Here is a 13,905-nt window from a genome sequence, read left to right on the forward strand (position 1 = left end):
AACGCAGTAGGCAAGACAAAGTTTGCCGGGTACAGCTAGTTTACTTTAAGGCTCAAGCCTTTGTCATCATTTTTCGGAAATAGAAAAGCAGTTTTTTCTCAGTAAATCAAAACAACGACCACAAAAATGTATTCACTGTATTCTATTCCTCATGGTGAACACAGTGAATCCATTTTCGTTGCAAACATGTTTGATTTGAATGAAAAAACTGCTTTCAAATGTTTAATGATGACGATGATTTCAATGACGAATGGTTCAACGTTAAAGTTAATAGTATTTTCAGATATTGTTTCAAAACTGCTGGTGGGTAACCAACCAACTATGTTATGAGTACAATTATGTTTGAACCTTAACTTAAAGGATATTCAGTACTTGTACTCCTCACTCCTCAGTGATACACATTTCTTTGGAACTCATTACCTAGTAAGTTACCATAGCATTAGAAAATGTGTTAGAATCTTGTTGTTGATTTGTTATCCGCTTCTTACCAGGAAATCGGGCGCCATAATCGGAGCACAACAACCAAAGGCCGACCAAACAATCGGCTCAGGGCAGGAAGGACGGAGTCCAGGTGGAAGAGATCCGCCGAAGATGGAAGGTTTTAATGTGTGAGTGCCAAGCCAAGAGCGGGTGCGATAGACAACAAGTGGCAAGGCAAGTGAATAGCAGCACTCTCTACAAGCCTAGGTGGACTAGGAAGAGAAGGGCCCTGGCTGTGTGCTGGTTGTGTGTGAAGTAGGTTGCTGGCTGCTTCGATCCGGCGAAGAACGTTACAACCAACGTCGAGAAGCACTCGATAACGGACGAAGTGGCTGGTGGTGGCAGCGGAGAATATACAGAAGCACGCAGCGAGCGCAAAGCAAATGTGTTTATTATGCAATTTTATGCTGCGCTCTTGTCTCGTTGTCAGTTCGGTCACAAGCCCACTTGATTTTCTTTATTCTATACGTTAGATGTCCGCCACCGAGAGGAAACGAACAATGTTCCGTTCCAAGAGATGGCGACGAGTAGATATACCTACCTACCTAGGTTGTTGAGTTGTTAGCACTCGGTCGGATCGAAACATATACGCAGTGGGTCAAATAAAAAAAATCGGTTCAGTTTCCATCAACGACGACGGCACAAATGGGGATCGTTGATGGAGACATGCTGCGAGGTGGAAGCATTTTAAGTTTGTTTGTTCTATGGGAATGTGGGGAAGTTGATGAAAGTCTCGTTTTCGATCGTTGAGAGTGGCTTAGTGCCCAAGTGGAAACGCTCGGAGGTATTTATATCAATGTAAACAATGCCTAATTGGAGTGCTTCGGAAGATTTTCTTTTAATACTGAATGCTATTTTGGCTTAAGAATGGAACGTCGTTGAGAAGATTGTTCATTAGCATGGCAAAGCAGAACTCTTAAGAATTTCTATTAAAATTAAGCTTCAAATCTTTTTCAATGAATTTTGAATAATGCTTGAATCTGTCGATGTTTGTCTATTCCACACACCAGTTGATGGGGCTATTCCACACATGATACCCTTCGTTAATTAGAATTCGAACCATAGGTACTACTAAAACCGATCTATTTTATCTCCAATTAAATTACAAATGTCGAAAAACATTGAAATTGCTAGACAATATATTAGGAAAAAGAACACATTGATAAAAGGGGCCGAAGCTTGCGATTACGAGAGCTAACATTAAGCAATCTTTCCAGTTAGCTAATTCTTGGTTTGAATCTATTTCAACCCGAGCAACATGCGAAGCAGATAGGTTAGGTGCTCTGATTTAACATGCAATATATGCAGCTCTTTTTCGAAACGCACATCTTCTCCTAACGTACTCTCACTCTCCCATCACGTCAACTCAAGTTAACTTATGTATTAAACGAACGATGACGAACGCCACGGCGATGGCCACGGTAGTTTCCATTGTCGTTATGGCAAAAGGTTCTGCGTACCGGTGCATTTATCGTAGAGGCATCGTATTCGACACTTTAAAGAATTATTAAGAACAGACGTGGTGGAAGTCCAGTTCAACATTGCACCATTTGGCTATTGAATCTCTCGTTATGGACCGAGCTTGCATGCCATGTTCTGAGCAGCCTGGGCACCTTCGGGGACTTCGATATAGCTTTCCTCCTTGAACTCACCATGTAAAAACGCGGTTTTGTCGTCCATTGGTAAAATTGGAATCGCTTATGGGTTCCTACTACCAAAACAGTTCGGATGGTTGATAGCTGCCAACTGGTGCAAACGTTTCTTCAAAATCCACTCAGGCACGTTGTAGGAAACCCTTCGCTATCAGTCGAACCTTGTTACGAACGGCTTGGCCATTCTCATCTTACTTCACTCGAAATACCCATTTGAACTTTAGGGGCTTCACGTCGCGTGGACAGGACGTAATCTTCCATACAATCGCCTTCAGCCAGTTATCACAATCGCTCCACCTCTCGATTTCGCTGTAGCACTTGGGTACATCTGAAGAATACGAGTCAACAGAAGTTCCTCTATAACCAGTGAAGAAGTTCAATAATTTACCGGAGAGCTTATAGACGATAACCGGATTCGTACGCCTGCAGTCTTCAATTGCCGGATCAGGTCTTCAAAAACCAGGAAATGCGCACTCATGGAATGTTGCTTCGATTCAGTTGCTACCTCTTACTTACCTTATCGATCAGGCTAAGGCCGGGGTGGGCTCTGCTGTACATAGTAGCCGTCTCCATTCCACTCGGTCCATGGCTGTTTGTCTCCAGTTCCACACTTTGCGTAGGGTCCGCAGATCGTCCTTCACTTGGTCGACCCACCTAGCTCGCTGCGCACCACGTCTTCTTGTTCCGGTCGGATGACTCTCGAGAACCATTTTAGTCGGGTTGCTATCCGACATCCTGATGACGTGACCCGTCCACCGTAGCCTCCCGATTTTCGCGGTATGGACGATGGTTGGTTCTCTCAGCAGCTGATGCCGCTCGTGGTTCATTCGCCTTCTCCAAGTCCCGTCTTTCATCTGCACTCCGCCGTAGATGGTACGCAACACCTTCCGTTCGAAAACTCCAAGGGCGCGTTGAACCTCTCCACGTAGGGTCCATGTTTCGTGCCATTAGAGGACTACCGGTCTAATCAGCGTTTTGTGGATAGTTAACTTCGTGTTACGGCGAACTTTATTCGATCGTTGAGTTCTACGGAGTCCAAAGTAAGCACGATTTCCTGCCACTATGCACCTCTGAATTTCTCTGCTGGTGTCGTTGTCAGCGGTCAAAAGTGAGCCCAAGTACACGAATTTTTCAACCGCCTCGATTTCATCACCGTCGATATAAATTCGGGGTGGCGGGCGCGGTGATTCCTCCCTGGAACCCTTTGCCATCATATACTTTGTCTTCGACACATTAATGTCTAATCCGATTCGCCTGGCTTCACTCTTTAGTCGGATGTAAGTTCCCGCCATCGTCTCAAATTTACGAGCCATAATATCAATATCATCAGCGAAACCAAGCAGCTGAACGGATTTCGTGAAAATCGTTCCACTCGTGTTTATCCCCGCTCTCCTAATTACACTCTCTAAAGCAATGTTGAACAGCAAGCACGGAAGACCATCACCTTACCATAACCCTCTGCGAGATTCGAAGGGACTCGAGAGTGTCCCTGATACTCGAACTACGTACATCACTCGATCCATCGTCGCCTTGATCAATCGTATCAGTTTATTCGGGAATCCGTATTCGTGCATAATTTGCCATAGCTGTTCTCGATCGATTGTGTCTGTAACGTGCCTCATTCGCTCTCGTACGGTGTTGCAGCATTCTCGCCCATGCTGCATTCTTCTCGTTTTTCAACTGTTCACATTCGCCGTCGTACCAGTCGTTTCTGTGATTTGGAGTCGTGAAGACTAGTGTTGTAGCCGAGGTACTATCTATGGCGGATCGGATGTCCCTCCAGCCATCTTCAAGTGTAGCTGCGCCAAGCTGCTCTTCCGTTGGTAGGGCCATTGCTAACTACTGCGCGTAGTCTTGAGCCACTTCTACGTTACGAAGTTGCTCGATGTTGAGCCGCGGCGTTCGACTTCGACGCGTGGTGATAATTGTCGAATGTTTTGAGCGCATGCATACAGCGAATCTCATAATTAATTATTCTAGTTGAGCTAAGATTAGTTAGGACAGGTAGGGTGCGGGCACCGGTTTTGGCCAGTCTAAGGGAAATCATTTTTATTAAAATAACCAATAATCCTATGAAAACAACCAATGCGTCAAATGAAAGGTTTCAATCTATATTTTGAAGGAAAAATGCAGAAATCAAGCCAATACTTGATTTTTGTATTAAAAGCGGCACTGGCCAAAATAGAAGCTCTGCCGCAGTTTTGGCCATATTCTTAAGTTTGGTTTCTATTTTGGCCAATCACGTGTATTTCTTATGGGAGTGGCCAAATTAGAAGCACCCTGGCCAAAATAGATATATGGGAGCAGATTTTTTAAGGAAATATATTTTTTTCTTCTAGTTTTTAATCAAAATGTGTGGTTTTCACAGCTGTAATCATCATATTGTATTAGGATCTACTAGTAAAAATTAAATTTACGCCGATTTAGATCGCGACAGGCTCAATACCGCACTATGGCCAAAACTCCGGACTGGCCAAAACTGAAGCTTCTACCCTAGTACATGTACCACCACCACATTTCTTGGGCAGGACATTCAATGTATTATCCTACCTTACCTATGAGATTTTTTTATGATGCTGAAAATCCTTCAGCTGATTTGATCGTCTACAAGAATTTCATAACGAATTGGTCCATGCACTACACTTGGACATGTTCTCCAGATAGTATACCATCAATTATTCAAGTTAGCCTAACATTTTTTTTGGCGTTTATACAAGACGTTCCCCATAGGTTTTTCCCAGATTTTTTTCCAAAAATGCCTCGACAAATTTTACTAGGAATTTCTTCAGGGCTTGCTCGAAACATTCTTCAAGTAAGTTTTTCCTAAATTACAATAAGATATTGTCGAACAATTCAAAACCAAAAGTTTTCAAAAATGTTCTCTTTTTTTACGAAATTTTTCAAGGATTTCTGGAAAAACAAATTCTTACAATATGTTCACCCTTCTAAGAATGGCTTTCTTTAGGAGTCATCTTAGTTATTTCATTAGTATGCTGTTAACGAAACCAACAGTGAACAGTAGCAAATATTCCTACAATAATTATTCCTGAGATTCCACGAACAACTTTTAAATCTCAGATTACCTTCACGAATTTCTTTAAAAGATTTTTCCAAAAATCCTCCAGAGATTCCCCATGGATTGCTCCAGATTCTCATGAAATTTATTCAGGGATGCCTGAACAGTTTTATCCCACAAATTTATCATTTGGCATTTCCATAGGAAATCTCTACCATAATTTTAATATGATATACAAATCTATCAATATTTCTGTCAGACCTGTCAGAGTAAAGGGAAAATACTTTAAACTTTAAACTTTTAATTTCCCCCTCTAATGCTTATCCTTTGACAGATATGTGTTTTTTGATTACCACTTGTAGTCTTTCTCAGTTTAAGTTATTCACTTTTTCATAAATTAAATTCAGAAAAGTAAGAAAACTGAAAATAGTACTGTCAGAGTGGTAAAATAAATAAGTTTTTATAAAACCGGGAAAAAATGTTGAGAAACCTGGAAAAACCGGGAAATAACTGGGAATTTGTTTTAGCAAGTTGAGTGGCCACCCTGTACAGGGGAAGCCGCTAGGGCACGTTCGGTGAAGTACTAGATTTGTAGACTGTGCTGTTGAAGAGACAAGAAATGGAGAAAGCAACAACACAGTTTTCCAATATTTTGCTCTAACAGCATCAAATTAGACAAGGAATCATAATACCTACGTTTTTGAACGATTTCCGTACAGAAACGGAGAACTTACCTTCTCACCATACAAAAATTTAGCTCAGTATTACAAATCTAGTAAAGCCTGTATCCGCAATTTGATAAAAATTGACTGGGAATTCTTTGATGTATGTTTATTTTTTGTGCAAAATTTCATGAAAATCGATGTATTACTTTTAACTGTGGATGAGAAACAATCAGTCGTCGTTTTTAAGATTTTGTACAATCATGATCAATTTTCATTCGCAACTATAAGGTTCTTTTCCGCTACAATTCAAAGTTCTGCGAGGATAATTATGTAATTTCATAAGCAGTTATAACATTTATAGAGACACTTTTTTGCAAAATTTCATCAATTTTTATCTATTGGATTGAAAGTTACTGGTGTTGATAGGAGTTAGTGTGTTCGCAACTATAAGGTTCTTTTCCGCTACAATTCAAAGTTCTGCGAGGATAATTATGTAATTTCATAAGCAGTTATAACATTTATAGAGACACTTTTTTGCAAAATTTAATCAATTTTTATCTATTGGATTGAAAGTTACTGGTGTTGATAGGAGTTAGTGTGAGTGAAAATGTTTCATGTTTTTCATGTGCGATGTTTGTCCATTCATAACATTTGAATGTTTCAGCCAATTTTCGTGAAATTTTCACAGAAGGTAGCTGATTATGTGAATATTATGCCTGCAAAATTTGATGATTATTGGTATAGTACTTTTAACAATTCAATCGAAACAATAAGGGGTACTTATTGATTGCTGTCTGAGGGGCTAAAATCATGGTCGGCCCCAATATATGTTTCGAATATAAAACTGTTTTGATAGTGCATCGATTTTTTTGAAATTTTGTCTATGCAAGTAAAGTAGATTGAGAGGTTTGTGTTCAAAAGGCAAAAGGCAAAGGCAATGGCTGAAGCCTTTATCAAATTCAAAGTTACAGCGCTGACAAGCTAAACCAGGGGCTGTACAAAATTCAATTGCACGCGTTCTACAGTTTCATTGCTACTACAAAAAATACTGCACCGATTCACATGAAATTTTGTAGCTGAAATGAACACATCTGAAGATATTATCAGGCCAAATTTGAGCAATTTTATTGTATCTATTGCAGAGTTACAGACACATTTCTGTGTCCCGATTATTGCGGATACAGGCTTTACTTTGTCGATCGTGTCCTATTAATGACACTCGGTAAACTTCCAAATAATTCAGTTTTCTGACAGTTCCATGGGTCTAATATCACAGACAAACAGACGTAACACTCTGATAATTCCCATCGTACACCGATTTAACGGCATTTTTCAAAATTTGATAGTTGGACAACTGCCCAACCGTGGCGCTCGCATAGTTTTTGTTCGAGTTTGACGTTTGCTCACTACCGCCACATAGTTGGTGGTCGGCCAAACATAGTCCTTTTAGCATTGGGCGAATAGGTTTCCGTGATTATGATTTGAATCGAAAAATGTTTAAAGTGTTACGTCTGTTTGTCTGTGCTAATATTCTGGTTCACAAACGATTCTACATAGTATCTGCCTATGTCTGCTATAGAAGTTATTCTACTTTAAATGTAGATATTGATAAGTCGCTTGGTTTAGCTAGCACAACATTTTAATAAAATCTTATCACGCTAACTACACTCTAAGCACTGTTTTGAACAAACTTTTGTTTATAAAGTTATAGGCTATCTGTATAGTCTCCAGCAATAAATTAGTGTGTACCTCATCTACGGTGACTGCACGGTAATACGGCACAAACCCTACCTACATCTACCGCATCGAATAGATACGGGGAAGCTCACAACTCGCAAGATCGCAAGGGCTTATGAATGAAAGGAAAGTTCAATGGGAATCTTTTCCTGTTTTTTACAACAACAACAACAACCACAACGACAGCGACGAACAACCGAGCGAACCAACGAACGTCTCGCATTAAGCGTGTTGCAGCAGTTCAGCAGGGCTAGGTATTACGCTTCGAATTCACAATCTCTCGTCGAAGCGAAGTTCCGTTGCCTCCCTTCGTCGACTTCGCGAGCTTTAACCAACTCGACTCGACTCTCAGCCAGCCCGATCCCCATCAAGTTTCATCAGTCTTTAGTTACCAAACCAGTCAGTCGCACAGTCTCACAGTCACCGCAGTCGGGCTTTAGTGCGAACGTTTCGTAGGTTTCGTTGGATAGTCGCTGGCAGTAAGTTTATCTCTCGGTTACGGACGGCGACAACGACCGCGGGGCGTTCGCGAACTGCTGCCGTTGAGCAATTTTCAAAAACTATTTTGCCCAATTCTGTTGCGTTGAATAACCGCGCGTCATAAATCACACACGAAGGTGTATGTTTAGGCGATTTCTAATTATTGTGCTTTTTTTTTCTCGTTTTCTCGCCCTAGGTTACCACACAGAGACGAACAATATCAATCTACGACTTTGGTGTGGTTTTGGATTTCTTGGCGTTTTCGAGGTGGAATAATAAAAGTTTTACCAACAATTGTTGCCTTATTCGGTCGGTCGGTTGTGTGTGCTGTTGTTGGGTAACGAAAACGACAACGTCGACGACGACGAAAGTACCTAAACGCGTGTGGATGCCTTTTAAACGTTAACTGGCAAGATTGTGCGGGGTGAAAACAGTTGACAGAGAAGTGCGGGGAATGCTGGTTGCGCGTTTTGGCTTTGTGGAATGTCGAAATTGGTGATTCATAGCTTGCTGCCATCGACCGTCGCAGCAGGCCCAGAAGACGTGAAACAGTGAGGAATTTGTGCGAGGTGTGAATCAGCTTAATCTCACCTGCCTGCTTCGATCGAGAAGATCTCGTAAACCTGGAACGAATGTGAGCAGATTGATAAAATCTTTCTAGTGTAAAGTCGTAACGCAGCAGCAGACGAGAATGCAGAAGAGCGCGCTAAAATGTGAAAGCCCTGAAGAAGGCCATGCCATCATGAAGCAGGCAGCATAAAACGTGGAATGCTTTTGTAAGTGTAAGTGTGTGTGAGTGTTTATGTGGTGGGTATACGCTCTTCCATGGGCGACAGGTGATTCGCAACAAACAAGAGCAACGTGAACGTGAAGAGAAAGATACCTTCCATCATAACACAGTGCTACACGAAAAATATAAACAAAATTTCGACTTCAGTTTCTGAATATGCGACTTTCAATTAAACTAAAAATTTGATGCTTGCAAACTTGAGCCTAACTTTACCAAACACCGTATGTATCAAATGTTCGTTAAGGACTACTTCTAACATTGCAATGATTTTGATTAATGAAATGTACAATGTATAAGTTGCTATGGAAACTGTGAGCTTAAACATCTAGCTATACGAAATTCCTCATTGTTTTTTTTTTTTTGGAATAAAAAGCTCTTGTCCCCAAAATAACCCTTTTAAAGATGTTAAAACCAGTTTTTCAACTATACTTAATGTTTTTACTGTAGAAAGCTTCTGTACTTTTTTTTGCTATCGCTTTTTCGAACTCACGGCGTGATTCTACACTTAAAATGATCATCAGCTTACCAAGTTAAAAAAGGACTGTAATTGGTGGACTGTGAGGAGCTCATTTGGCTATTTCCCTTACTAGTACCTTTAGATGTTTCTTTACTGAATTCTCAAAAATTTCAGAAAAATCAAAACTGTCCCCATAAATTGCTTTACAAAAACTGTTTAGGAATCCATGGAATACTTTATCAGATGTTAGTAGTAGGTATTACGATATGAGTCTAACTGAATTGCCGGTAGGATTCTAAGATTGATCCACTACATTGCAAGAAGCATTCAACTCAAAATCACTCGCTCATTTCCAGGAAATAAAAAAAAAACAAAACATAGAAGTAAATCCTATAAAAAAGCGTATAACTCTTCACAAGAATTGCTAGTGAAAATATCCCAAGGCATCTCTTACATCATTTCAATATAAACTGGATGTTTTACAAGAAAATACATCCCTAAACTACAATTATGCAGTTTACCATCAAACTCGATTGTTGGAAAATTCACATTTTATAGTTTTCTAACCTTTTGGTAACTCCGAGATGCATCTGGGAGTTTATAGAAACTGAAATACACGTATCTGTCCGTTTTCGTTGCAAATAATAGTGACGCAAATGACAGTTTCATTGCCCGGAACGTCGATTTTAAGAATGATACCGAAATCGTCCTTCTCCCGGAATGTGATTTCGATATATGTACTAACAAAGAAGGATGTGTTTTCCTCCTTCCGTAGATAATTCCTCCATAAGTAAGTTCTGAGATTCCTCATGAGATTGTTCTTTAACGGATTCCCTAAACTCTTCTTAGATGTTGCGCTAGGCGCACTATAATAACGTAGTTCACGGTCAGCGAGCCTGTCTGGATCATATTGACCCCAACATCCTACTAGGGTTAAATCTTTCTTCTGTGACACCTTTAGAAAGTTTTAAAATAATGTCTATATTACTTCTTGGAGCTCCTTTAAAACTACTTCAAGGTTATCCTGGGAAACTCTTCCTCCAAGAACGTAGAGTTTGTTCTGAAATTAACCCTTCTCATTTTAAGTGCCTTCCTTCTCTCAGTACTTCCACCATAAATCGAAATTCATCAACCCTCGAGCAGTCGCGTCTTTGACTAGCTGCTGTGTCGTCGCGCTCACGCTGTGTACCACATGCGTTGATTTTTCATGGGGCGTGTACTCAGTACACGACGCGACCGCTCTCGGGTTAAAGAACTCATTCTGGGTTTTTGCAATTCCTACAAAAGTTGCTTTTGAGATTCACCTAAATGTTTTATTGGAAATTTCCCCAAGAGTTCCTCCGAGGATTTCTTTAAAATTTCCTACGGCTTTTTTTCTAAGATTATTTTCTTAAATCCCTCCAGAAGTTCCTTCTGATATTCCTCCAGGACTTCCCTGGGAGTAATGTATCATTTTGCTTGCCTCACAATATTCAAATTCACGCAATAGCAGGCAAAGGAAGCCATTCAATTAACTGTGGAAGAGCTCAAAGAACATTAAGTTGATGTTTCAGTGGGACATTAGAGTTACAAATAAGAAGAAAATTCCTCCTGGAATTCCTTCTGGGTGCCCCCGGAATTTCTCCCTGAGATTCCCTCAAAAGTTTTTCTAGGTTTTTTAGGAGTTCCTTCTTGGATTCTTCAAAGTGTTTTTTCTGACATTCTTACGAGAAATCCTCCTGAGACTCGTCCAAGAGTTTCTCCAGGAGTTCCTTCAGGGATTCCTGCATGAGTTCTTTTTGGTATTCGTGCAGGAGTTTACTTTCTGGATCTTTGATCTGGAATACTTCCATGATCTTTTGCTGGATTCAATTTAAAAAGAAATCGTCTTTCGGATTTCTCTGACACTTTTTACTGCGTCTTCTCTGAGAGTTCCGCCTAGGAATCCTCCAGGAAGATATTCTAGAGATCCTTTCAAATTTGTTTCTGGGAACTCTGCAAGAGTATCTTTTGGGAACTCTCCAGAAGTTCCTGCTAAAAATCTCCTGATGTTTCTTCTGGGAATTTTGCCTGATACTGTCGCTCCAAGTTTTTTTTTTCTGAGAATACTCCAGGTGCTTATTCTGGGAATATTCTCGAAAATTCCTTTTAGAAATCCTTCTGCAGTTATTTCTGAAAATCCTTCTGAAGTTCCTTCTGGTAGCTCATTCGGTTTCCCTTATGTATAGAAATCCTCCACAAGTTATTTCTGGGAATCTTCCAGATTTTTTTTTCTGAAAATCCTCCTGAAGTTCCTTTTTGCAACACATATTGCCAGAGTTGTCATAAATCTCTCAGGCGTTTTTTGTGGAAATCTTTCAGGATTTCTTGTTGGGGTTCCTTCAGTAGTTTCTTCTGATAATATTTCAGGCGTTCCTGGAGTAATCCCTAGATGAAATTCCTGGATCTTAGACTAATCTACTATTGGAATCCTTGAAGAAGCTTCTGAAAAACTTCTTGGAGAAATCGCCAGAAGCAATGCGTAAAGGAATTTGTAGGAAACCACAGAATAAGAGTCATCCAACGTGGATTCCCCAGAAGGAACTTTTTTTGAGGAATTCTTAACAGGAATATCTGAAGGAATCCAAAATGGCATTTCTGGATGAAGTCTCAAAAAAAAAATCTAGGAATCTCCAGAAGGAAGTTCGAGGAGTAATCCCCAGATGGAATTTTTGGAGGAATGCCAAGAAAGAACTTTTGGGGGAATCCCCAGATTGCATTCCTGGAGTAATCCACAGGAGTTCCTGGAGAAATCTCCTGAAAGACTTCTTGGGAGGATTTTCTGAAACAATCTCTCGAAGAATTTGTGAAGGAACCTCTAGGGCAGTTTATACAGGAAACCCGCAGAAAATTCTCGAATGGATCTCACCCAAAATACACACAAAATCCAGTCTCACATTAATCCCAGGTAGATTTTCTGACAGGAATTCAGATTTTCAAAAAAAAAAAACCCTGGAGCAATTTCTAAAGCAAAACCCGGAGAAAGTTTTGGAATGAATCATTGGAAGTTGGTTTGAGAGAATACTCCGAAAATCCGAAGGATTTTTCAAAAAAAAATCTAGAAAATTCCCGAAAAAATAGGGTTTTTTAAAGGAATCCCTGGAGGAATCTGCAGAAACTCATACACAACTTTCTTATCCAAATCATTGTGAAACTTCTGGAGTAAAAACCCTAGTGAAATTTCTGGAGAAATTGGTAGTTGCTGTGGGAATTTCTGGTGAAATCCTTGGAAGAATTTCCAAAGAAACCCCAGTACAAATTTTTGAAGGATTTTATGGAAAATTTTCTGAAAAATTCTAGAATAGGAATCTGTAAAGAAATTCCTAATAAATGCTTAAAGAAATTTTGGAAGGGATCTCTGAACGAAATCTTAGAAGAATCCCCGGAGGACTTGGGGAATTTGTAGAATAGGAGGAATTTCTAAACAAATTCCTGAAGAAAATTTTTGATGGAAGATTTTCTTGACCTTTCGTGAGAGAATACCTACTATAACAAGTTTCCGAAACTTTTTTTGAAAGATTTTTTTGAACAACTACTGAAGACATTTTTAGTAGATTTTCTAAAATAATCTCCAATAGATTCTCCAAACGAATGCCTAGAGAAATTTCTGAATAAATATCCAGAGGAATTTCTGAAGTAATCCAATCTCTGAAACGATTTGTGAAAAAATATAGAGGAATTAATTAAGCAATTCATGCCAGATTACGTAACAGAATTCTTTGTGACATTTCCGGAAGAACACATGGAATATTTCCTGAAATAATCTGTAACATGATGATTTGATTTGGGAAGTTTACTTCGGAGACTGTCGTCATAAAGTTGAAAATTCTGGGTTCACTTACTTGTATTCAACACCGCAGAATTGCAACAAAAGATGACCGAGCAAATAGCGGTAGCAACCTACACTACTCGTACAGAAAGATCGTTCGGCCAATACAACACAACCAGTATTAACGCTCTATCAAGTGCTTGTCCTGTGAAGAATTAGCATTAAGTTAAAATTCACAAATACAAAGAAATTTAAAAAAGTGCTTGTCACGAATCTCTAAATTCTCGAACGAACCCCTTGAGGAATTTCAGATATGATCCCTGGAGAAAATTTCGTAAAGGAATTCCAGTGTAAACTCTTGGGGACATGAATTTCTGAACTTTTCGAATTGTTTGGGGCATTCATGTATATAACGTAATTGTGTATGTCCATTGCTCAAAATGTTGGCTTTTGATTCAACTATAGGTAGTGCTTTGCCTATTGCTCCTAGAATGTTGTCTGACCTCTTCCAAGAACTTTCTGTGGATTGTAACAAAGATTTCGTTAGGAATTTCTTGAGGGGTTGTTCTTAAATCACCACGTAGACTTTTTAAGAGGAGGGGGGTTCTAGCCAAAGTCTACGTTTTATACAAAATTTCAAATTTTTGTATGGGCAAACAACTACGAAGAGGAGGGGGTCTGAAATGACCTGAAAAGTCTTAGAAATTATAAATGAGTTCATGAGAAAAAATTGTTGTGGATTACCACGATTTTCAAAAAAGTTATTCATGTTGATGCAGTGAAGATTTGTGATTATCAAGAATGACGACTGAAACTACTAAGCGATTTTGTTTTCATCAGT

The 13,905-nt window shown here is 39.6% G+C and overlaps 1 protein-coding gene across 7 annotated transcripts in view; it reads left to right on the forward strand.

Annotated features, from left to right (window-relative positions):
* The window catches only part of LOC109412060 (membrane-associated guanylate kinase, WW and PDZ domain-containing protein 1), a 57,669-nt gene that overhangs the window by 14,352 nt on the left and 29,412 nt on the right, over positions 1-13,905 (forward strand). For 4 of the 7 annotated variants that reach the window (XM_062843133.1, XM_062843132.1, XM_062843137.1 and 1 more), the window contains exon 2: positions 8,227-8,806. The gene's annotated coding sequence lies outside the window, so the exon portion shown is untranslated. Of the gene's footprint in view, positions 1-7,575; positions 8,030-8,226; positions 8,813-13,905 lie in introns of those variants that run through there. The other 3 variants (XM_062843134.1, XM_062843138.1, XM_062843136.1) reach the window with 2 other exon arrangements.

The sequence above is a fragment of the Aedes albopictus genome, chromosome 3, assembly GCF_035046485.1.
Source record: "Aedes albopictus strain Foshan chromosome 3, AalbF5, whole genome shotgun sequence".
Classification (NCBI taxonomy): domain Eukaryota; kingdom Metazoa; phylum Arthropoda; class Insecta; order Diptera; family Culicidae; genus Aedes; species Aedes albopictus.